The sequence below is a fragment of the Delphinapterus leucas genome, chromosome 18, assembly GCF_059928025.1.
Source record: "Delphinapterus leucas isolate spDelLeu-1000000601 "Yukka" chromosome 18, BTC_Dleu_Yukka2, whole genome shotgun sequence".
NCBI lineage: Eukaryota > Metazoa > Chordata > Mammalia > Artiodactyla > Monodontidae > Delphinapterus > Delphinapterus leucas.
The window spans coordinates 51848110-51872839 of record NC_143146.1 but is presented as its reverse complement, the minus strand read 5'-3'; the positions used below and the strand labels follow the sequence as shown (position 1 = coordinate 51872839).

The 24730-nt window shown below is 36.7% G+C and overlaps 1 pseudogene; it reads right to left on the bottom strand.

The window, feature by feature from the left end:
* Positions 1 to 4047: 4047 nt before the first annotated feature.
* LOC115803196 (U6 spliceosomal RNA) lies at positions 4048 to 4143 on the bottom strand (annotated as a pseudogene).
* Positions 4144 to 24730: the final 20587 nt, after the last annotated feature.

The following is a 24730-nucleotide window of genomic DNA, read 5'->3' as shown; positions in this document are numbered from 1 at the left end:
CAGGAATAATAATAATAGTAACTAATTGAGAGGTAATCTCTGAAGAGCATTTAGAAGCATTCCTACATGCTAGGCAGGTAGGAAGCACTAAGGGTTGGCAAAACAGGGAAAGAGGAGGCACAAGGATTTGCTAATAAACCAAATGTTAAGAGTGAGCAGAAGGGCTTCCCTGGTGGCGCAGTGGTTGAGAGTCCTCCTGCCGATGCAGGGGACGCGGGTTAGTGCCCCGGTCCGGGAAGATCCCACATGTCGCGGAGCAGCTGGGCCCGTGAGCCATGGCCGCTGAGCCTGCGCGTCCGGAGCCTGTGCTCCACAACTGGAGAGGCCACAACAGTGAGAGGCCCGCGTACCGGAAAAAAAAAAAAAAACAGTGAGCAGAAGACAGGAGTCAGATGACTAAAAAACTGGAAGATCTCAAGTTTTTCTTTACTAAAAGGGAGAATATTGACTTAGGAAGAGCAGGCTTGAGTGAAGATATAAGGAGCTCAGTTTGAGATGTTTAATGTCTTGGATATCATTTAGATATCCCTGTGGGGTAGACTACTGTAGGTCTGAGCTCGTAATATGAACTTAGGAAGCTTTAGGATGTAAAGAGAGTACATGATGATAGAAAAGACAAGAGTTCTAAGGACTCATCTATTAATACTCTATTAATACTAACAGATAGACTCTATTAATACTAATACTAAAACATACAACTTTAGGGAATTGGGAAATGAGGAAGAACCAAAAAATGAGACTAAGAAAAAGAAGTAAAACAGGAAGAAGAAAAAGAAAAAACAAAACCAAAACAAAATCCCCAAAAGCCTATGATATTTTGGAAGCCAAGAGAAAAGGTGTTTAAAGGCCAAGGGAGTCATCAACTCTTCAAGTAGGATGAATGCTGAGAAATGACCATTAGATTTAGCAGTTCTATAGTCCAGTAGCCCTAGTCAAGTGTTTCACTGGAGCAGTGGGAGCAAATATCTTATTGGAGTGGGGGGTTCAAGGTGGAATGAAAAGAACAGAAGACTTTCTGTGAAGAAAATAAGAGAAACGAGATCTCAACTGAGGGGAAAGTATGGTCAAAAGGTTTATTAGGTTTGGGTTTGTTTTAGTTTTTTGAAATATAGGATGTTTGCAAGTTTACATAAATGGTTCAGGAGAAAGGGATAATTTGATGAAATCGAGAAAGGGTAGACTTGCTGGAATATTATCCTTGAGTAGATCAGAAAAGATTGGCCCAATGTGAACTGCAGAAGCTGTCCTTAGCTAGGAGCATGGACAGTTTAATCCATATAAGTAGGAGAAGGTATAGTGTATGGACACAAACGCATGAAGTTAAGTGGAAAATTGTGGAAGTTTTCTCCTGATTACTTCAATGTTCTCAGTTTAAAAAGATGCCATTTCTGTTATGCAAGATGAATAAACTCTGGAGATTTAATGTACAGTATGATGACTATAGTTAATAATACTGTATTAATACTGTACTTAAAAGTTGCTAAGATAGTAAATCTTAAATGTTATCAACACACACACACAAATGATACCTACTTGAGTTGATGGATATGTTAATTAATTTTATTGTATTAGTCATTTTGCAATGTATATCAAACATCACATTGTGCACTGTAAATATATGTAGTATTTATTTTGTCAATTATACTTCAATAAAGCTGAAAAAAATACACGACATTCTCAGCAAAGAACGTTAATGAAAAAGAAGTAGTATGGTGTGATGGTATGAATGGTCACATAGGAGAGGAAATGGCACATACATACATGATAAACACTTATGAATATACACATGCATTAAACATATATTTGTACGCACATATATTCATAAACATATGTAGATAATAAAGAAAATAAATATTTAATTATATATGCATGCATATACATGCATGTATGTATACACATGAGTACATACACACAAATGTACATTCTTGTGACAATGTGTGTCTATGTGTGTATAAATCTAAGTTACCCACTTAAGCCTAGAAGATCTTCACTGTTCTGAGATGATATGTTTGTTTGTTTTGGGGAGGTCATGCAATTGTTGAGTAGAAGGACATTCATAGATAAAGGTGTTGAATAAGAACAGGAGATAACAAAACCTTAGTTCAAGGTGAGGCTTAAAAATGTAAACACTGTATTTAAATTTAAATCCAGAAAGCAAGAGTAATATTTTTATGCTAAATTTTCTTAAATGTACATTTTCTTGAATGAAGTAGAAATTAACAGGTAGAAACTAAAGGCTGAGATTCTCAGTAGTCCAGAATATTTGTAAAAATATTTAAAAATAAAAGTACCATCGCCTGGCTACTTCTTCATAGTGATCAGAATATATACTAGCAGGACTTAATAGTAGCTTAGTAATAGGTTTTCTTTAGAGCCAGCAAGAAAAATTGAGCCGGTCTTGAAAAAAAAGTTCTCAAAGAATATAGAAAGTAATGGTTACTTTAAAAGAGGGAAAAGGCAGATTTGGCAACAAAATAAAGAGAGAGTGTGTGTAGCCACCTTAGGGATGAGAAGTAGCCCTTGGGCTTACTAGTATATAAATCACAAGATTAGGAAATGCAAAGAAAAATAGCTCCCTGAAGGCTATAAATGTTATAGTGAGTCGAAGGCTATAGCCAAGCTAAGAACTATTCATGAACTGATCAGCAATACTCTTGCAAAAGACACACTGTAGACAGAGAGGTAGAGAAGTTGTTAATGCTCTTTTTTTGACAGCACAGCATCTGATGAGCCAGTGAGCAAAAAAACAAGATAAAGGTGAATAAAATTTCAGTACAATCCACCAATCACACAAACGTCAGATTTGGAAGACCAATGTTCTAACTTTAAATTAACTGCCAGGGAAAAACGTAAAATCAAAGCACTTGAGAGTGATCTGTAAGCTGGCATAAATGAAGTACATGGATCTTATATTATTACAAGAATCAATATACTTTAAGGGTACATTATAAGCCATAAAAATAATCTTAAGACGCTGAAAGATTTTAAAAGCTAATCAAACGAAAGTCTTAGAAATCCTACTGAAGACCACACATTAGAACAAATTAACATTTATATGCATGCTGATATATTTTAATTTGATAATACCCACTTCATTGACTATCAAATGGAGTGAGGTTCAATGAAGGAGGTGAGTTTCATAAAGAGTTTTGAAGGATTATGGCTAGAAATGTATTTGAGAATAGTTAGATGTATGGACCTCAGTTTTACAGTACTCTATTAACAGGACTGTTAGCTAAAAATGAGATAGTCCACAAAAACAAAATATTGTCTCCACTTGCAAATAGTCATAAAAAACAATAGCCCAAATGAACTGCCAGGCTTTTATTCTGAGAAAATACAAAAACAAGTTTTATTTTGTTTCCAAAAATTCACTCATACATATTTGTTTCAGAGGAGTCTCTTTGATAAGTGATTCTTATATACTGTCAATCTGTTGAAAAAATGAAAGATTATATTAACTTTATGTTCTTTGACTGCATTATTCATTGGTTCTACTATGGTCTGAACTTTTTTGAAATGTGGAATATAGTAGAGCATTCACTGAACACCTTTCTCAGAAATGTTTATTGATGCTCTTTGCTTTGTGTTAATAACATCTGAATTGCCAGCTTTACTCTTCATACTGAAGCCAGCCTCAACACAAGCTTTGGCTACAGTGAGTGGGCCTTAAACCTCAGTCTGTTACACTCAGCACCTCTGTGTGCTTCTTCCCCATTGTAGAGGGATTTCTTGAATTCTAACTTGTACCGTGTAGCTCAATCATGCTGGGTTCTTACACCCAGCTTTGCCTTTTCGATCTCTCTCACTCAAGGGCATGGGATTTTCCAAAGAGCTTTAGAAACTGGTTGGGTGTCACTTCTACCTAAATATACTTACTAAAACTTTCCAACAGGTGACTGCTTTTATTACGTTTAAGGTATAGCAAATTATATCTTTGGACACCATGATCTTGAAGGAAGACCATTCCTAAAGAGGCCAGTCAATTGCACAACCAGGTTGGTTTATCTCAGATTCAGCCTTAATCATTCTCAGATTATTATTTTTTTTAATATGGAACACTTCAAGAACACTTGCACAGGATCCAGGCTAATCTTCTCTGTATGATTCTAATTTTAGTATATGTGCTGCCAAAGCAAGCATCATTCTCAGATTATTCTCTCAGATTATTGTTTCCATATTATTTTGCCTCATAAGTAAGGACACATAGGACATAATAATACATCTCCAGGATTCAGAAACACTTAGACCATATTTCTTTGTTGAGTCTTTGTCTTTTAGTACTAATTTATCTATTTAAAAATACATGTCTCTACCATGGGTTTCTCTAAGGTAGAAATACCTTTTTTCCCTTGTATCGACATTACATAACAATGTGGTAAGTATTTAATAAGCCACTGAAAAGTTACATGTCTGAAGTTCACAGTAATAATAATAATATGGAAGTAATGAAGTTCAATAATTGTTATAAAAATATAGATATCATAGCTACTTATATCTTAAATAATTACTAGTTTTTGATGAAAGATATATATCAGAGTTGTATTTTTTTAATTGAATAATTGTCTTTTTTATTGAGTCATTAATGGATGTTTGTTTAGTTTTCATAATTAAGATAAAACAGCTATCAGAATTTTGCTTCTACATATTCGGTCACTCCTTATGTATATTACATACATTTGTATATGTTCTGTATATTCTAGTTTGTAATCAGTTTTTTAACATAAAAATAAAATCCATGTTTGTTTTGCTCAGTATCTCCACAATCTGTAAGTTTTGCTTTCAATATGTCTTTTATATTTTATTTAACCACTCCTGTAATTAAATAATCCCATATTAGTGTATGCTTTACGTTTCTTTTCACTTTTCAGGATAAATGTCATATAACACAACTTTGGCCACAGCCTAATTCTCTTATAATAAGTAGCTGTAAATATGTTGTTGAGTAAATTGTATGCATCTAAAATGTTAATATACATTGCTAAACATAAATATACTATTAATTTTAAAATTCCTAACAGTAGTTTTTATCTCTTGCTTTCTCACTCTCTCATTTAAATGACTATTAGACATTTAAGTTGGTCAGTTCTTCAGATTGTTGCACACTACTATCAGCTATTAATTATCATTAGTTTTATTTTAACTTTTCTTATTTCCTTCTCATCCATATTCCCTAATCATATTTGTATTCCCCTCCCTCACACAAACACCCTTTGAATGTGTTTGATATATACCTTTAGATACATACATTATTCTAAAATATAACATGTTCCTTTGTCTCTGTATGTATTTTTGATTTACAGAAATGATGTCCTGCTTGAGAGCTCATTATTTTTCTTATCCATTATTCTCAACAGTATATTCTATAAGATCTATTGGTACTTCTGAGAGTACATTGAGTTCATGCTCTTAACACTGCATATTTCACATTTGCTTTTGTTCTCTAGTGATGAGAACTTAGGTTGTCCCTAACTCCCTCTACCAGAAAAAAATGAGACAATAAATGTGTAAATATATTTTTTTTTTCAGACTGATACTAGTGATAGGGGTGTTAGAGGTTCTAGGTATACCTAATTTTAATAATTACTTTCAAAATTCTCTCTATGATGGCTAATCATCTAAATTACACTCTTTACTACACACTATGCATTTTTCTCCATATATTTATCAAAACTTGGTATTATCTGACTTTCTATCTTTTGCCAATCTGGTGTTCATAAATTCTTAACTTATTCCTTTTCTATTTACACTACTTTAATCCTTAGTGAGAATGAGCACCTCCTTATAAACATGTTAGTAATTTGAATTTTGGTATCTCCTGGATCTTATGGCCCACGTGGCAGAGCACCTGTCTTGACATCCTGGACCTGTTGTACAGTCTTTTATTGTTTTGGGCCCCAATCAAAACTAGCATTCCTCAGGTCACTGGGTAAATGGCCCACTGTAACACACCCAAGTGGGGGATATGTTGCCTCCAAAATCCAAAGATGCCCACTAGACATGGAGCCTCGTTTTTTGGTTATAGGAGGGGACAGATGTGACAACTTATCCTTCACTTTAGAACAGGTGTCTTGAAATGCCCTACACCACAGGATCCCTGGACATTTTACTGAAGTGGAAGTCTGCTGAGTTTTTGTGGAATTGATTTCTCAGTTTTTGACATGCAAATATCTTAACATTAAGTCTAGAGTAGTTGCTACTTCTTGCTCATTAGATCTAATCAGGACAATCTCACCAATATGATAAACTAATGTCATGTCTTGGGAAATGGAAATGTGATCAAGGTCCCTACAGACTAAATTATAATGTTAAGGCTGGAGATAGCCCTTGAGGTAGAACAGTGAGAGCAAACTGCTTCTTGTAATTTTTTTACTACTGGGTGTCAAGAAAGAAGCACTGGCTGCATACTAAGTACCAGGGGATGTGTTAATTTGCTGAAGCGATGAAATCACATCTGGAAGAGCAGCTGCAATTGGAGCCACCATTTGGTTAATTTTACAAGAATCCACTGTCACTCTTCAAAATCCATCTGTTTTCTGCACAGGATAAATAAGGCAAGTTGAATAGGGATGCAGTGGGAATCAATACCTCTTCACCTCTCAAGTCCCTGATAGTGGCAGTAATCACAGGAATACTTTCATAAATGTGATATGGCTTTTGGTTGACTATTTATCCTAATTAGAGGCAGTCCTAGTGGTTTCCATTTGGCCTTTCCTACCTCACTCCACAGGTAAAGGAACCAGTGTGTGGTTTCTTCCAATTAAACAATCTAGAACTAGAGAAATAACCACAGGGTGGACTCGGATCCACTAGACCCAACGTAAGGTGGACCTGAGCTAAAACACCATTTATCACCTGACGTTAATAAAACCCTACTCTGAGTAATAGACCACAATGACTTATAGATCTCCTGGAATTAGTGTCATTTCAGAGCCAATATTCAGTAATTCTCAAAAAATCTGAACATTTCCTTTTCCCCAATCCTTAGTAAATCTGGTAAAAGGGCGTATGTCCCTTTCAAGAAGTCTGGGAGAAAGATTGACAGTATGAATTTTGGTGATGTAGCTGGATTCTTTCTCAAGAGGAGTTAGCCTTTTCATTCAAGGAATTCTGGGTCTATAAATGGGTTCAACATCTGGGAATTGATCGGGGGGACATAGTTCTCTGTTTTGGTGATTAAAGTTAGACTTTTGTCTAACTCAATCTAAAGCTCTGATTACATTTCATAAAGTCAGAATTTCATAGACTCCCTATCTCTTTCTCAAATATTCTGGTTACTTCTTTGACTCCACTGTCCATTATGGCAACCAGACTCACCTTGTCTCTGGTGACTGAGTTCTGCCCATTGTTTCCTGACACTCTGGGATCCAGTTACTCCCATTGTATATAAGGATCTCTGTGCACTAGCAGCAATTTCCACTGTAATTTCTGGCCTACAGAGAAGAGATACCAAAGATCTCTTCAAAGATGCTGAGGCTCACCTCACAAATTATTTCTCAAAGTAATGTGAAAGGTGTGTTTTCTGGACCCTCTTGAAGTGGGTGAGCAACTCTTCCATGATTAATGTACTTTAACATTCCAATATTCCTAAGCCTTTCAACACCTTCCTCTACAGTACATCAGAGAAGTTCTTGCATTTTAGCTTCATGTAGTATAAGCTATTTTTTGATCCATGTTTCAGGCAACCAACCAAACATACTGTTAGAGCTCTTTCTAATCCATCAAGCTGAAAAATTGAATCCAGAACCTTTGCTTGCTTGGCCCATATTAATAAATCCAGAGTGAACCAACTATATATTTCTTTCACCATTTTCCTTCACTCTTTTTATCCTTTCCTAAACATATTCCCCAGATTTCTGTCTATATCCATTGGCATGCAGTATACCTCCTTGTAGGACACATGTTTTACTTCAACCTTTATGACCTGCTGGGACTTGAGTGTAGTTATAGGTCTAGAAGCTAAGATAGATGGTGTGGATGAGTCCTGAGAAGAATCAGCAATGTCTTCAAAGGCAACCACTTCAAAATAGACCATTAGTTTCTTCAGGCAAATCACGGTTAACCTCCTCAGTCTGTAGTGAAAGAAAGACTGCTTTTATTATCAAAGAAGACTCAACAGAATTTAGGGGTTCAATGTTCACAGCTTCACCAGGATCTTGCCATTTCAATTTTCAAGATCCCGTTCCTTCCTGATGAACGCCCTCTCTTTAACAGAAGATATCCTATTGAGATGGTCGAGAATTCAGTTTGTGTTATGATCTACCATTCACAGGATGTGGCACTGTAATTGGTTTTTGGAATATCAGTCCTATAGCCACAGGAAATACGGTTTGTTTCAGGGCAGAATAGAAGTTTTCAGGTAATGTACTCAGGGCTTGAACTAGGAATTTGATGTGTTCATCCCTTCTTTCTCCCAGTTTCTCCACTGCAGTTAGGAACAACAAGCCACTCTCAGTGTACTCCTTATTTTAAGCCAAATGTTCTAAAGTATGAAATACATAGTTACCTAGAGTCTTACCTTATATATATATATATATATATATATATATATATATATATATTTGTTAACAGATCCCAATGGTGATATTTTGTGCATCTCTAATGCTGCACCTGCCCATGGGCTACCAATGTTCTCTTTATTAGTGAAAATAGAGTAATATGTACCTCTAATCAGATTAGTAGAACCAATTCCAGAAAACCCAGAATCCGCTGAGAAAACATATCCTTTAGAGCTACTTGTAACAAATTATCACAGAGTAGTTTATTTATTTTATTTATTTATTTTTTTGCAGTATGTGGGCCTTTCACTGTTGTGGCCTTCTCCCGTTGTGGAGCACAGGCTACAGACGCGCAGGCTCAACGGCCATGGCTCACGGGCCTAGCCGCTCCGCAGCATGTGGGATCTTCCCTGACCGGGGCACGAACCCGTGTCCCCTGCATTGGCAGGCGGACTCTCAACCACTGCGCCACCAGGGAAGCCCCACAGAGTAGTTTAAAATAAGAGAAATGTACTCTCTCCCAGTTCTAGGGGCCAGAAATTGAAATCAAGGTGTCAGTAAGGTTGCAGTCTTTCACAGTTTATTGTTGCTTTTGTCTTTCCTTGACTCATGGCTGCATCTCTCTCTGCTCCATCTTCATATCACTTTCTCCTTTGTGTAACTGTGTATAAAATTTTCTTCTGCCTCTGTTTTGCTTGTGATGACATTTAGGGCCCACTTTCATAATCCAGGATAATCTCTTCCTTTCCAGATTCTTAACCACTATTTTTGCCACATAAGCTAATAGTCACTATTTTACCATATAAGGTAATACTTATGGGTCCAGAAATTAGGACATGACCTATATTTTGTGGGGAGGGGTCACCATGCAGCCCACTACACTCATTATTTATAAGATCTTGTACCAGTCAATTTCACTCTGTCTTGCTTAAACCATGGCATTTTGGTTTGCCTTTGATAAGAAAAACTATTTTTACTATTTTTTTCCTGATGTTATGAATAATATCTCATTTTCTATTGTATTTTAATTAACTATTGATGGTGCAGAAAAATACAGATGGTTTTATAAATTGACCTTTCATACAAGACATTTGCTAAATTTTGTCAGAGTTCTAGAAATGTCTCGATCCAATTGAGGTTTCTATATAGATAATCATAACATCTACAAACAATAGTACTTTAACTTCTGCCTACCAATTTTTGCAGCTGTTATATCTTATTTTTAAAAATAATTTTGCTGCCTGTAAATTCCAATCTTATGTTTATTAGTAGTGGCAATAATAAGAATCTTTATCTTGTTTCAGATCCTATGGGAAATATTTCCAATAATTTTTCATTAAGAATCATGTTTGTTAATCAAACATAAAAGTAGAGAGTACAATGGTACTTTCCAAAGGCTAGGAAGAAGGGAAGATGAGGAGATGTCAATGAAAGGATACAAAGTTTCATTTATACAAGGTAAAATCTCTGGAGGTCTACTGAACAAAAAACATAGGGCCTCTGGTTAAAAATACAATATTGTATACTTAAAAAATTGCTAAGGGGGTACGTATAATGTTAAGTACTCTTACCACAAATAAAAAAAAAACAAACAAGAAATAACATTTGTTATTAATTTTTTTATTTACACACTGGGCCAAGTTAAGAAAGTTTCTCTCTATTCCATATATTCTTGTCTCAAGCATATTAATAACATTGTAGTAATTTTGTATATATACTTCCTTTTTATTATGTGATTAGCACATCTCTTTGTGAGAGGTAAATTTAAAACTACAATAGCTTATTTGCTCTTTCCATCTTCAATTTTTTGTTTTTTTTTAAATACTATCGAAGGCTATGTATATAAGGTACATATATATTTAAAGCTTTTATAACTTTTGAATCTTTTTCATTTACAGGTATTTAAAGTATTACTACTTATGATAATTTAGCTTAAATTATATATAATTTAATACTAAAATTTCTTTATTGAGTTATTTTGAGGTTTATGTTTGCTTGTTGTATTTGGCTTTAACAGTGTAGTTTCAGAATTATGTATCCTTTTTAGTTCAGTGAATTTCTTACACACAATATATTGAATTTTTTCCCTTATGTAATATCTCTTCTAATTGATGGGGCTTCCTTATGTAATGGACTAAATGATGGTCCTCAAAAAGATATGTCTACATCCAAATCCCCAGGACCTGTGAATATTACTGTACTTGGCCAAAAAAAAAAAAAAATGTGATTAAGTTAGGGCTCTTGAAAAGAGAAATGTATCTTGAATTATCCAGGTGAACCGCAAGTGTGATCATATATATCTTAAAGGAAAGCCTGAGGAAGGTTTAGGACAGACACACAGAGTAGAAGATAGAAGACAAAGAGAAGGCAATGTGACCATGGAGGTAGAGATTGGGTTGATGCAACCACAATGCAAGGAATGCCTGGATCCACCAGAAGCTGGGAAAGTAAAGGAACAGAGCCTTTGAAAGGAGCACAGCCCTTCTGACACCTTCATATCAGACTTCAGGCCTACAGAACTGTGAGAGAGTACCTTTCTGTTGTTTTAAGCCCAAATTGTAGTAATTCGTTACAGCAGTCCTAGGAAATTAATATACCCCATTTACACTTATTGTAAATACTCCTGTGTTACATTAATTTCTGCCATCTTATTGGATGATTTCTCATATAAAAATGTCTTTTGATTCTTAGTGTTCAATTGAATATGTCCATTTTCTTCCATGGGATTCAAATTTTAAAATCATTAAAGTGTGTTGTGTCTGCTTTCTCACATTCTAAATAGGAAAATTAGCACCTGGCTTGTCTTCCTCATAGATTCTTTGTTGTGAGGATTAAATGGTTTACCAGGCCTCAAGTCATTTGGCTCTACTTTGACATGTTCTCATCTCCTAGTAAGTTTTAAAACTTATATTGAGACCTTGGATAACACACACTTATGTATTAGATATAAAGATATTGAATATAGAAAGAAAGAAAGGACTTTTATTCTGAGGTTATTTTATATGAAAATTCAGTCATGAAATGTATAACTGAGATAAGTATGAATGCATATATATGTACAATACTTGATTTGGTAAAGTAGGTATAGTAAAGACAGGTAAAGCATCAAACAGTTTAAACACAGTAACCTAAGTAACCCAATATGAAATAAATGAAAATAATGAAGTATCCATTACAATTATTTATGGTATTTCACTGACGAAAAAGATTTGTTACTAACACAACAAGGAGTCATAAACCTCAGTAACCAAAATTGGATGGCAACTTCATAAAATATTATTAAAATTATACTCTACCTACTACCACCAATATTAGAAATGGCTTGGTGTAATTACAGATCATGATGCAAGTAAATTATTAGGATATCTTTTCTAAATAAAATCATTGTATGACATTTGAATGAAGAATGAAGAAATAAATAAAGCCTACATGCGTTAATGGTTGGGAAGTGATGGAAAATTATTTTATTCTTGTTAGTTTTATTTCTTCTTAATTATATAGAAGAACATAATTAAATAATAAGAGCTATGAAAAGTACATTTTATGTCACTATAAAATTTATGTGTTTCTTGGAATTTGAAATAATTAAACATATGTACAGTACATGTTTTATCTCTAAGTAGATGAAAGCTTCATGAAAATATGAGCTAAATAAATTGAAAACTGTTAAGTTTAAATTAAAAATGTTTAATATGTCATAAAGGGATGGGAACATATGCTCACATTTATACTAGTCTGTGGAGTTAAGATGCTTAGTAAGATCTTAAAATGGCATACACTTAAACACAACTTGGTAAGCATTCATTGATTATTTTGTGTGTATGTGTAGAAGTCTCAAATTCATTTATAAACATAAGTAAAATTAGCCAGAAACAATATTACTGGGAATCCATTTGCAGAAAGTACTATCATTAATATATATCTATAAATTTATATAAATGTATAATGAAATAAATAAATAAATATATATGCTATATGTTCTTGGCAGATTTCAGTCTAAGAATATCTAGCTCAATAGCCATGTATGTATTATTAATATTCACTATTTTATGAAAGTTGCTAACATTTACATCTTAATTAAAATAGGCCATGCACTGTTACATTTTTTACTTGTTAATATATTTAGTATTTACAATAACCCTATAAGGAATGCATTATCATCATCCACATTTTACAAATGAGGAAACAGTAGCAGAAAGAAGTTAAATAATGGCCGAATTCACACAACTAGAAATTGTTCTAGCCCAAATTCAAACCTTGGTAATTTGGTTCTAGAACTGATACTCTTCATCATTTTGTGACATTGACTCTGCAGTTATAACAATTAGAGTCAGTTCTCCAGGAAAATTGTGATAGAAACTGTCAACAAAATATTAACAAGTTGATCTAAGAAAGAAATGGAAAATTTTATTCAAGCCAAATTTGAGGATTATAATAAGGGCAGAGCATCTCAGAAAGTTCTGAGAATGAGGACTGTCTCATCCATGAGAAGTCAAGGCAGAGTTATATAAGTTTTTTGAGACAGAGGGCTATACGTCAAATGACGTATTATTGACAGTTTACATAATCCAGATCTAAGCGTCATTGCAGTGGGTTATGTGACCCCTTACAAGATCAAGAAGGGATATTATCTTTTAAGGAGTTGTCTTGTTGATGCTAGGAAAATATTGCTCTTTATGGTTGAGCAGATATTCCTGATGATGTGGGAGGCCCGGTTGATACATAATGCAGATACACAATGCACAATATGGGGGGAAGAGGAGGGCAAAGGGCAGAGAAGAATTTTTATGTTTAGATTCTTCTTGTCTTTCCATAAAATATTAATTTTATTTCACAAGACAAAATTTTCTCTCTACACACTCTGTGTTTTTATCATACCCCTCTGTTCCCATAACTCTAAGTAGCACTGGGGTTGCCACCCTTTCTAATTACTCTCAGGATGACAAATAATAAGATGATATATCACATATTGCTACCTTTATACTTTAACAATCATACTAGAGATGTACCCACAGATTCAAAGAAATAGATCTGAAATTGTTAAATTTTGAAATAACAGCAAGGCCCTGGTGATGATGAAGGCAGGGCTTTGGCAGGTGCATACTTGTCAGCAGGAGATCGTATTTAGTTCTCCTTAAACTGCACCAGAGATACTTAAATTTTTCATCTATTTATATTATTTAGCTAGCACAAAAAGTTTAATATTCTTGCATACTTGTATTAATCAGTGTTCTCCAGAGAAATAAATCCAAGGACAGGAGGAGATGGAGGTCACAGCTCAGCAGGCAGGCAGGCAGGGGTAAATCCTCCCTTCCTCTGTTTTTTGTTCTACTCAGGCCCTCAATGCTTTGGATGATGTTACCCACACTGGGGAGGACAATCTACTTTACTGAATCCACCAATTTAAATGGTAATCCAATCTAGAAATACCTAGATATAACATTTATTATTGGTACCCTGTACACTCGGTACACATTGACATATAAATTTAACTATTACAACATTTCATAGGTCATTTAAATGTATAATTGAATTAGACTTCCCAGCGTTTGGGGAAAAAGTAAATTATATTTAACCATTATCTAAAATGACACCACCCTTGAAGTGGAACTGTACTGGGATATTACTTGAAATGGCCAAATGCCATTTTGCAATTGCCCATAAAATGGTATTTCTTAAGATTTCTGTCCAAATTCAGCATTGGGATGAGCCACCCTCACCCTTGAGATATGTTGTGCTCTAAGGAAAACAGAGTAGCCATCACACAGAAAGACTTTTCAAATGAGGCTCATGTACCCTGAAAGCAAAACAGCTACTGTGTGGACAACCGAAGGCTTGTGACCTTTGCTACTGGAGAAAAATGTCTGTTGACACTTGGGCTCATTATTGCACACACAGAGCCAGCTGTATTAAAGTTTCCTAGAATAGAAATATCAGTTTCCAACAGATTTTCTTTCTGTTGCAAGGATGTGCTATTTCTCTTTCTCTGAGAGCCATTTTTGAAATTTTGCATAATAAATTTCAGAGACACAAAGTACCTTATGGAATAGGAATGGAAAATCCACTTTCCATTCCTATCACATTTTTATCACATCAAATCACATTTTTTCCATAACTTCAACATCAGGTCTTAATGAGGAAAATCAGCCCTCTCATAAAAATAATTTGCTTTCACTTATTCTAAAATCAAAAATCTGTCTAAAAATACTGTGTCTCTCTTTTTTTTCAAATGTATATGTATATATGTATGTTTTACATGTACACTTTATCTTATTTTCTATTAACTCTCATTGTTTTTAAGAGGTATATTTGAATCTCTTCTCCAGAATATTTTACTCCTTCTCAGTTATTTACAAACTACATACTTGAATTGTTGCCCAAATGAATATTATAAATTCATTCATGTATGTGTACTAGGGCTTCTTTTCACTGTAAATCTCAAAACACTTTCTGAACTATTTAAAGGAATACATTTTATCCTGGATTATACAAAAGAGAACCTGTAAGTCACATTTAAGAACTGATGATAAAGAATCACACAGCTTGATAGTAGAGATCCCTCTAATTTTCTTTGGCATGCACATTGAAAAAAAATTGGCAAAAGTCATATATCAAAAAAAAAGAAAAAAGTTCTAGTGCATGGTGGTGTTTCCAAAATAGCAGCAGCTTGAACAGAGATATCCAACTCTTTTGTTGCAAGATTGGTGTTGAAATACCAAAAGAAAATTTCCAGCAAACAGAAAAATCTCATTACAGCTACAGAAATAGAAGAAAAGTTTCACCTCACAGCCCAAAATTTGTGGGCTAGAGATGGAAACAATAGCACATTTTAAAAAACAAACCAAACCAAAAAACACCCAGAGAGAACCCATGTCTCCTCTCACATGTGCGAGGGAGGAATCGTGGAAAATGAGGCGAGAAAACAGACTGTTGGACAGCTCTGCTATCATCACTTTTCTTAGTAGAATTCTACACACACTGTTGACTTATAAGAAAGCCCAGAGAAATGATCTAGGTACAAGGGAAATAGAACTCTTGTAATCTCAGTATTCAGAAACAGCTATTTTGGAGGCCTAAATTTTGTGTGATGACTATATCGTTCAGGAAGCTGGCAGAGTTTGTTCAGAGCTTTTCTTTGATGTAGTGGATCTGGCTGTATTAGCTAAATCAGGAAGGAGCCTGGATGTAGCCATAAGTGAAGAAGCTCGGACAAAGGGTGGCAGAATATCTATTTTGTGGTTCTGTCACTTTTCCAAGCAGAAATAAAATTTTTTATACTGTCTGGAAAGCACATGACCCTTAGCCATTCCACTCAATGTTTAATTTACAACAAATAAACCATTCAGATTAAAGCCTGTGTCTACATTTCTGAGAACAACCAGGTACAAAGGGGGAAAACAAGAGGAAAATACAGTCACCATGTTTATGAGTATGAATCAGTTCTGGAAACTGTGTTTTTTGTTTGAATATGGTTAAGTAAGAAACATAAGTAAAGGGAAAGTGGAACGAGTGAATCCTTGAGAGTATAGTGTCAAGGAAGCTAAGGAAAGAGAATGTTTCAAGAAGAAAACTTCTCTTAGAAAAAAGTTGTCAACTGATCCAGATGCTGGGAAGAATATGAGAAATGAAACCAGTTTCTGCATTTAAGATATTCAGATCCTTGGTGAATTTATTTATTCGGGGAGTGTTGGGAGCAGAAGTTAGGTTAGAGAAAGCTGAAAAGTTACTGGACGGTGTGTGGTAGGTTCAGTAATGCCTCCCACCAAAGATGTCCAGAGATGAGAGATTCCTACCAGGTGGAAATTTACTATCTTAGTAAAGGGGAATATCTCACAATGCATATGTAAGTTGAATCATCACATTGTACAATTTAAATATCTTACAATTGTATGTGTCAATTACACTTCAAAGAGCTGAAAAAAAGAGGAATATCCATTGGGTAAGCAGAAATATGTATGTGTATAAATGCCTGAGTGTGTAAATACATGTTTATATATATGAAAATATATACCTATATAAAACTCTACATATTTTTAAGTGGAACAATTATTTCCTTAAATGTGCTTTAGTAAAAAAAATGTTTTCACCTCCACTTTAGAATAACAACCAAATAAGAATATAAGTAATTTGTTCAGTTACATAGCCATAAAAATGAAACTACAGCTACCAAATCCCTCTTCTACTTACTTCTCATAGCATGTCTCTCAATTAGTGGAAAATCCACCATATGCTTATATCCTTCACTTGAGCTTAATTCCTATTGTGTCAACTTTATACAAATAAATTTAATTTTAAATTTACAGACCATATGTTGGGTTAAACTTGAAATCTCCTAGGAGGCCTACAATAAAATAAATATTCAAATCAGTGATGTAAATTTTCACATCATAACCCCTGCTTCTCCTCATTGCATATCCAACCATTTTTATCCCAGCTGCAGTGCATAAAGCAGACATTATATCATCCTAGGCCTGCCAGTCATATTGCTCTAACTAATACAGAAAACCTAATGTGAATTGTACCACTGCTAGAAGTGTTACTCCACCAAAAGTTTCTCAAAGTACTTGATTAAGATTCTGTGGTACAGACCACAATTTAAAATGAAATGCTAAAATAAAGTCACATCCTGAAGAGGTTGAGCTTTCACCATCATTTGAGTTATCATCATTCTTTGAGACAGTAAAGCAAAAGAAGTAATTATCTTGCATGAATGAGAAGACTTCCCCCCTTTCAGAAACTATATTGGTGACCTCAGTTTGCCTACCTTTGGCACTAAAATGACCTGAGTGCTTTCTTGTGGGAAGGAGTTGGGAAAATAATAAAGAAAAAGCAAGAGAGAGTTGGGGTAGAAAGGAGCAGGGATGGAAGTAAAGAAAAAAAAAACCTTTTTAGGGTTTGTTCAAGAAAATCTTAAAATGATCTGATAACTATTTCTGATGAAAATAACGTATTTCCTTGAATATAGAAACCATTGCAGTTGTCAAGAGGACACACTTATATTGTTTTTGAAAGAGTATAAAAAGTATCTGCATGGGCCTTCCCTGGTGGCGCAGTGGTTGAGAGTCCGCCTGCCGATGCAGGGGACGCGGGTTCGTGCCCCGGTCTGGGAAGATCCCACATGCTGTGGAGCGGCTGGGCCCGTGAGCCATGGCCTCTGAGCCTGCGCGTCCGAAGCCTGTGCTCCACAATGGGAGAGGCCACAACAGTGAGAGCCCCACGTACTGCAAAAAAAAAAAAAAAAAAAAGTGTCTGCATGAGGATTTCCACAGCAAGTCCAAGCTGCAGGTAAACTGACCTGTTACTTGAGTTGTGTAGCACTGGAATTTCCTGGGAGATGTGGAGATTGTAGGAGCCTCTGACAAGCCTCAATACGGTAGTCATAACACAGATGCCTGGGCTTAGGAATAAGGCTATTTCTTCTTCAGGAAACATTATTGCACATTTGAAAAGCAGCTCCATGCTGGATCTTGGACCCCAACAGAGACCAGACCCTTGACCATGAGCCATTTGGTGATGATGGGATCCAAACAGCCTATCATGATCCAGGTATTATCTGATCGTACAAATTAGAAAACATATAAACAAAAACAACGATCAGATCCCCACCTTTTTTTTTTTTTTTTTTGGCTAAAAAGATAATCTATGTTTTTAATTACTTGTTTGCCTTCACGATGGCTGTTTCGCCCATTTCTGTCATATAAAAATGTATCCTGATGGTGGCTAGTGTTTTACTTTAAATTTTGTGTAGGACTGTGGTTACATTGACACCATGCAGTGACAATATGGTAACTGATAGACAAAGAAAAGTGTATTCTGAAGGGCACATGGGGAGAGCTGTGCTAGATATTCTTATTTTCCATCCCAGATCCACTCCTCTCTGCTGTCCACTACTTTCTTTGCTCCTAGATGTTGGCTTCTATCAGATTCAAATGAGTCCCCTTGTCTTCTAACTGAATGGGTTCAGAACTCAGCTGTAGCTACACTCTCTGGGTTCAGAGCTGTGTTGGTCACAGTTTGCTTCTGGAGTGTTCCAACAATCCATGTCATTTCCCTTAACCCTGATGACACATGGTGAAAGCCCCTTCCCTAAACTCTCTTTAATTACCTTTTGAGAGTACCATCTGTTTTCTGATGGTTTCTAACATAAACAGCTGTTTTGATGAAGCTGTAACAAAATGGCTAGCTAAAAAAATTGTAAAGAAACTGTTCTTATGAATTATACCTGATATAAACTGCACATTCTTAAACTTCATGGTATCTCCAAGCCTTGTCCTATTCGTTATACTCTGTTTTCTCTCAAACCCTTGACCAGCAACTATCCACACTATATGCAATCAAAGATTCCCATAACATCCTTGATCTCAGTGGTGATGAGAGTCAGGGATGTGATAAACTTGTACATAAGGAAGGCTGAGGAATGGTGTAACGATGTGTATTAGATGCATGACAAGGCAACTTGAAAAAAAGAAAATAGGTCTCTCATCTTCTGAGATGGCCCACACTCTGTTTGTGGATTGTGTTTCTCTCTAAATAAATTCACTACTTACCTAAAAAAAAAAAAAAGAAAAGAAAAGAAGGTAAGAATATATTTTTTTTTTACTTCTAAACAGAATAATTCCAAGGCCAGTTGTGCCTGTGCCAAAACAGCAAATTTCAAATGATTGTATATAGAAGTATTTCAGTATATTAATATTCAGGAGCATGAACTGATAGGCTAACTGATATCATGTATACTATACAATCAACAGAAGGAAGTTTCCAGCCTTCAGTTATGCAAGATAAGTTTCTCAAGAAGAGTAGAATTATGAGGTCTAGTTTAATGAGCATACATTTTCTTCACAGATTCTCTGCCAGGGCACAAATCCACCATAGTATTGTAAGTGCCTTTATTTACTTTTCAATGTTTATTTGATCCTGACCACTTGGAAATTCATAAGCATTCGATCGAGAATATGCAAGGAAAGAACAAGTTTAGAATAAGTGAGTAAACACTGAGCGTGTGAACTTTTATTAAGCTGAAGATATATGTTGAATTTAGATCAAATCTATTTCTGTAATAAAAGTTTATAACTATTTGCTAGCTTCTTTAAAAGCAAATACAAGCAAACACTAATTTTTTGTATTTATTTTTCAATTTCCCCACCTGTACCTTTCACGTGAATTTATCACTTGTTTCTGAGGGGTGTGAGCTACAGAAACATGACATAATTTTGTGCTTCTAAAACCGATCACTGACTGCTTGGCTGGATTTTAGGGCTTCATGATGTAGAGGAAATTTTGCACCAGAGCTTCAAGTTCCAACCTGACTCTTCTTGCTTCAAATACTTTCTCTTTTACTAAATAATTCCAGTTTTGAGGCATAGAGCAATAACACCATAATAAGCATAACTACTTTCTTGGAATTTTTTTTTTTTTTTTTTTGCTGCGGTACGCGGGCCTCTCACTGTTGTGGCCGGTACCTTAACTTGTTCTCCTCAGTGTTGCCATGTTGTTCCTCCATCAATCCGAACTCACCCTCTTGTGATCTCTCTGTCTCTCTCTCTTTCTCTTTCTCTTTGACTTGCTTATTCATACCTCCTTTGTCACTTCAGTAAATTTTCACATGTATAAGGATCGAGTAAAAATGTTATAGTGATTGAATCTGTTGGAAAAATAAGAAATATATTTCAGATACCTAGATTACACTCCTTGCCCCCCACAACAGTGTTCTATTTGAGTAAAATTTAGAGTGAATTACTAAATATTCCCCAAACATGCATTAAATAGGTTGAATAAGAACTATTCCAAACTGATTATTTTCCTTTTTTCACAATGATTTGAATTTGAAGACTAGTTCTATAGAATTAATTGGTAACTTTTCTTAGGATTCATGTCCACATTTTGAGAAATTTTTACCTGTGATTAATGTTTTTGTAAATGTGGCTAATCTGATAGATGTTCTTTAATACAGTTACATGTTTATACACACAATTATATCCATAGTTATGTTAATTATAACAAAAATGTATGCATAATAATGTATGAATTTAATACAGATAGTTAATTGAATTACTAATTAAACACATCACTTTATCTCTTGGAATTTCACAAATAAAATTTATTTTTATGATAAAAGAATTTTTATTCACATATAAGTTAACAAGCGGTGTGGCTTTTAACAACTGATAATTCTCTTAACTCATAAGAACCTTGTTTTCCTTATTTGTCAAAAGGAAATAAGGGGGGGGACCTTGAAGATGGCGGAAGAGTAAGACGCGGAGATCGCCTTCCTCCCCACGGATACACCAGAAATACATCTACACGTGGAACAACTCCTACAGAACACCTACTGAAGGCTGGCAGAAGACCTCAGACCTCCCAAAAGGCAAGAAACTCCCCACGTACCTGGGTAGGGCAAAAGAAAAAAAGAAAAAACAGAGACAAAAGAATAAGGACGGCACCTGCGCCAGTGGGAGGGAGCTGTGAAGGAGGAAAAGTTTCCACACACTAGGAAGCCCCTCCGCGGGCGGAGACTGCGGGAGGCGGAGGGGGGGGCTTCGGGACCGAGGAGTAGTGCACAGCGACGGGTGCGGAGGGCAAAGCGGGGAGATTCCCGCACAGAGGATCGGTGCCGACCGGCACTCACCAGCCCGAGAGGCTTGTCTGCTCACCCACCCGGGCGGGCGGGGCTGCGAGCTGAAGCTCGGGTTTCGGTTTTGGACGGAGCGCAGGGAGAGGACTGGGGTTGGCGGCTTGAACATAGCCTGAAGGGGTTAGTGCACCACGACTAGCCGGGAGGGAGTTCGGGGAAAAGCCTGCACCTGCCGAAGAGGCAAGAGACTTTTTCTTCCCTCTTTGTTTCCTGGTGCGCGAGGAGAGGGGTTTAAGAGCGCTGCTTAAAGGAACTCCAGAGACGGGCGCGAGCCGCGGCTAAAAGCGCGAACCCCAGAGACGGGCGCGAGCCGCGGTTAAAAGCGCGAACCCCAGAGACGGGCGCGAGCCGCGGCTAAAAGCGCGGACCCCAGAGACGGGCGGGAGACGCTAAGGCTGCTGCTGCCGCCACCAAGGGGCCTGTGTGCGAGCACAGGTCACTCTCCACACCCCTCTTCCGCGGAGCCTGTGCAGCCCGCCACTGCCAGGTTCCCGGGAACCAGGGACAACTTCCCCGGGAGAACGCACGGCGGGCCTCAGGCTGGTGCAACGTCACGCCGGCCTCTGCCGCAACGTCACGCCGCCTCTGACGCCGCAGGCCCGCCCCGCACGCAGTGCCCCTCCTTCCCCCCCCCCCCCCCGGCCTGAGTGAGCCTGAGCCCCCGAATCAGCGGCCCCTTTAACCCTTTCCTGTCTGAGCAAAAAACAGACGCCCTCCAGCGACCTACACGCAGAGGCAGGGCCAAATCCAAAGCTGAGCTCCTGTGAGCTGTGAGAACAAAGAAGAGAAAGGGAAATCTTTCCCAGCAGCCTCAGAAGCAGCGGATTAAAGCTCCACAATCAACTTGATATACCCTGCATCTGTGGAATACCTGAATAGACAAGGAATGATCCCAAATTGAAGAGGTGGAATTTAGGAGCGAGATCTATGATTTTTTTTCCCTTTTCCTCTTTTTGTGAATGTGTACGTGTATGCTTATGTGTGAGATCTTGTCTGTATACTCTTGCTTCCACCATTTGTCCTAGGGCTCTATCCGTCCATGGTTTTTAAAAAAAAAATTTTTTTTCTCAATAATTAATTTTAATTGTAATAACTTTATTATACTTTACCGTCGTTCCTTCTTTCTTTCTTTCTTTCTTTCCGTCCTTCCCTCCTTTAGACAACGAATCACCCCAAATTGAGGAGTTGGTCTCTGAGAGCAAGATTTATGATTTTTCCCCCTTTACCTCTTTTTGTGAAGGTGTATGTGTATGCTTCTGTATAAGATTTTCTCTGTATAGCTTTGCTTCCAACATTTGTCCTAAGGTTCTATCCGTCCCTCTTTTTTTTTTTTTTTCTAAATATTTTTTAATTCAATAACTATATTATACTTTATTTTATTTTTACTGTATCTTCTTTCTTTCTGTCTTTTTTCCTTCTTTCCCTCCTTCCTTCCTTCCTTCCTTCCTCCCTCCCTCCCTCCTTTCTTTCCTTCTTTGCTTCTTTCTTCCTTCCTTCCTTTCCTCCTTTCCTTCTTTCTTTCCTCATACTTCTACTAATTCTCTCTACTTTTTCTCCCTTTTATTCTGAGCCGTGTGGATGAAAGGCTCTTGGTGCTCCAGCCAGGAGTCAGGGCTCTGCCTCTGAGGTAGGAGAGCCAACTTCAGGACACTGGTCAACAAGAGACCTCCCAGCTCCACATAATATTAAACGGTGGAAATCTCCCAGTGACCTCCATCTTAACACCAGCACCCAGCTTCACTCAACGACCAGCAAGCCACAGTGCTAGACAACCTATGCCAAACAACTAGCAAAACAGGAACACAACCCCACCCATTAGCAGAGAGGCTGCCTAAAATCATAATAAGGCCACAGACACCCCAAAACACACCACCAGACGTGAACCTGCCCACTAGAGAGACAAGATCCAGCCTCATCCACCACAACACAGGCACTAGTCCCCTCCACCAGGAAGCCTACACAACCCACTGAAACAACCTTAGCCACTGGAGACAGACATCAAAAACAACGGGAACTGCGAACGTGCAGCCTGCAAAAAGGAGACCCCAAACACAGTAAGATAAGCAAAATGAGAAGGCAGAAAAACACACAGCAGATGAAGGAGCAAGATAAAAATGCACCAGACCTAACAAATGAAGAGGAAATAGGCAGTCTACCTGAAAAAGAATTCAGAATAATGATAGTAAGGATGATCCGAAATCTTGGAAGTAGAATGGACAAAATGCAAGAAGCAGTTAACAAGGACCTAGAAGAAATAAAGATGAAACAAGCAATGATGAACAACGCAATAAATGAAATTAAAAGTACTCTAGATGGGATCAATAACAGAATAACTGAGGCAGAAGAACGGATAAGTGACCTGGAAGATAAAATAGTGGAAATAACTACTGCAGAGCAGAATAAAGAAAAAAGAATGAAAAGAACTGAGGACAGTCTCAGAGACCTCTGGGACAACATTAAACGCACCAACATTCGAATTATAGGGGTTCCAGAAGAAGAAGAGAAAAAGAAAGGGACTGAGAAAATATTTGAAGAGATTATAGTTGAAAACTTCCCTAATATGGGAAAGGAAATAGTTAATCAAGTCCAAGAAGCACAGAGAGTCCCATACAGGATAAATACAAGGAGAAATACGCCAAGACACATATTAATCAAACTGTCAAAAATTAAATACAAAGAAAGCATATTAAAAGCAGCAAGGGAAAAACAGCAAATAACACACAAGGGAATCCCCATAAGGTTAACAGCTGATCTCTCAGCAGAAACCCTACAAGCCAGAAGGGAGTGGCAGGACATACTGAAAGTGATGAAGGAGAAAAACCTGCAACCAAGGCTACTCTACCCAGCAAGGATCTCATTCAGATTTGATGGAGAAATTAAAACCTTTACAGACAAGCAAAAGCTGAGAGAGTTTAGCACCACCAAACCAGCTTTACAGCAAATGCTAAAGGAACTTCTCTAGACAAGGAACACAAGAGAAGGAAAAGACCTATAATAACGAACCCAAAACAATATAGAAAATGGGAATAGGAACATACATATCGATAATTACCTTAAATGTAAATGGACTAAATGCTCCCACCAAAAGACACAGATTGGCTGAATGGATACAAAAACAAGACCCTTATATATGCTGTCTACAAGAGACCCACTTCAGACCTAGAGACACATACAGACTGAAAATAAGGGGATGGAAAAAGATATTCCATGCAAATGGAAACCAAAAGAAAGCTGGAGTAGCAATTCTCATATCAGACAAAATAGACTTTAAAATAAGGACTATTACAAGAGACAAAGAAGGACACTACATAATGATCAAGGGATCAATCCAAGAAGAAGATATAACAATTGTAAATATTTATGCACCCAACATAGGAGCACCTCAATACATAAGGCAAATACTAACAGCCATAAAACAGGAGATTGACAGTAACACATTCATAGTAGGGGACTTTAACACCCCACTTTCACCCATGGACAGATCATCCAAAATGAAAATAAATAAGGAAACACAAGCTTTAAATGATACATTAAACAAGATGGACTTAATTGATATTTATAGGACACTCCATCCAAAAACAACAGAATACACATTTTTCTC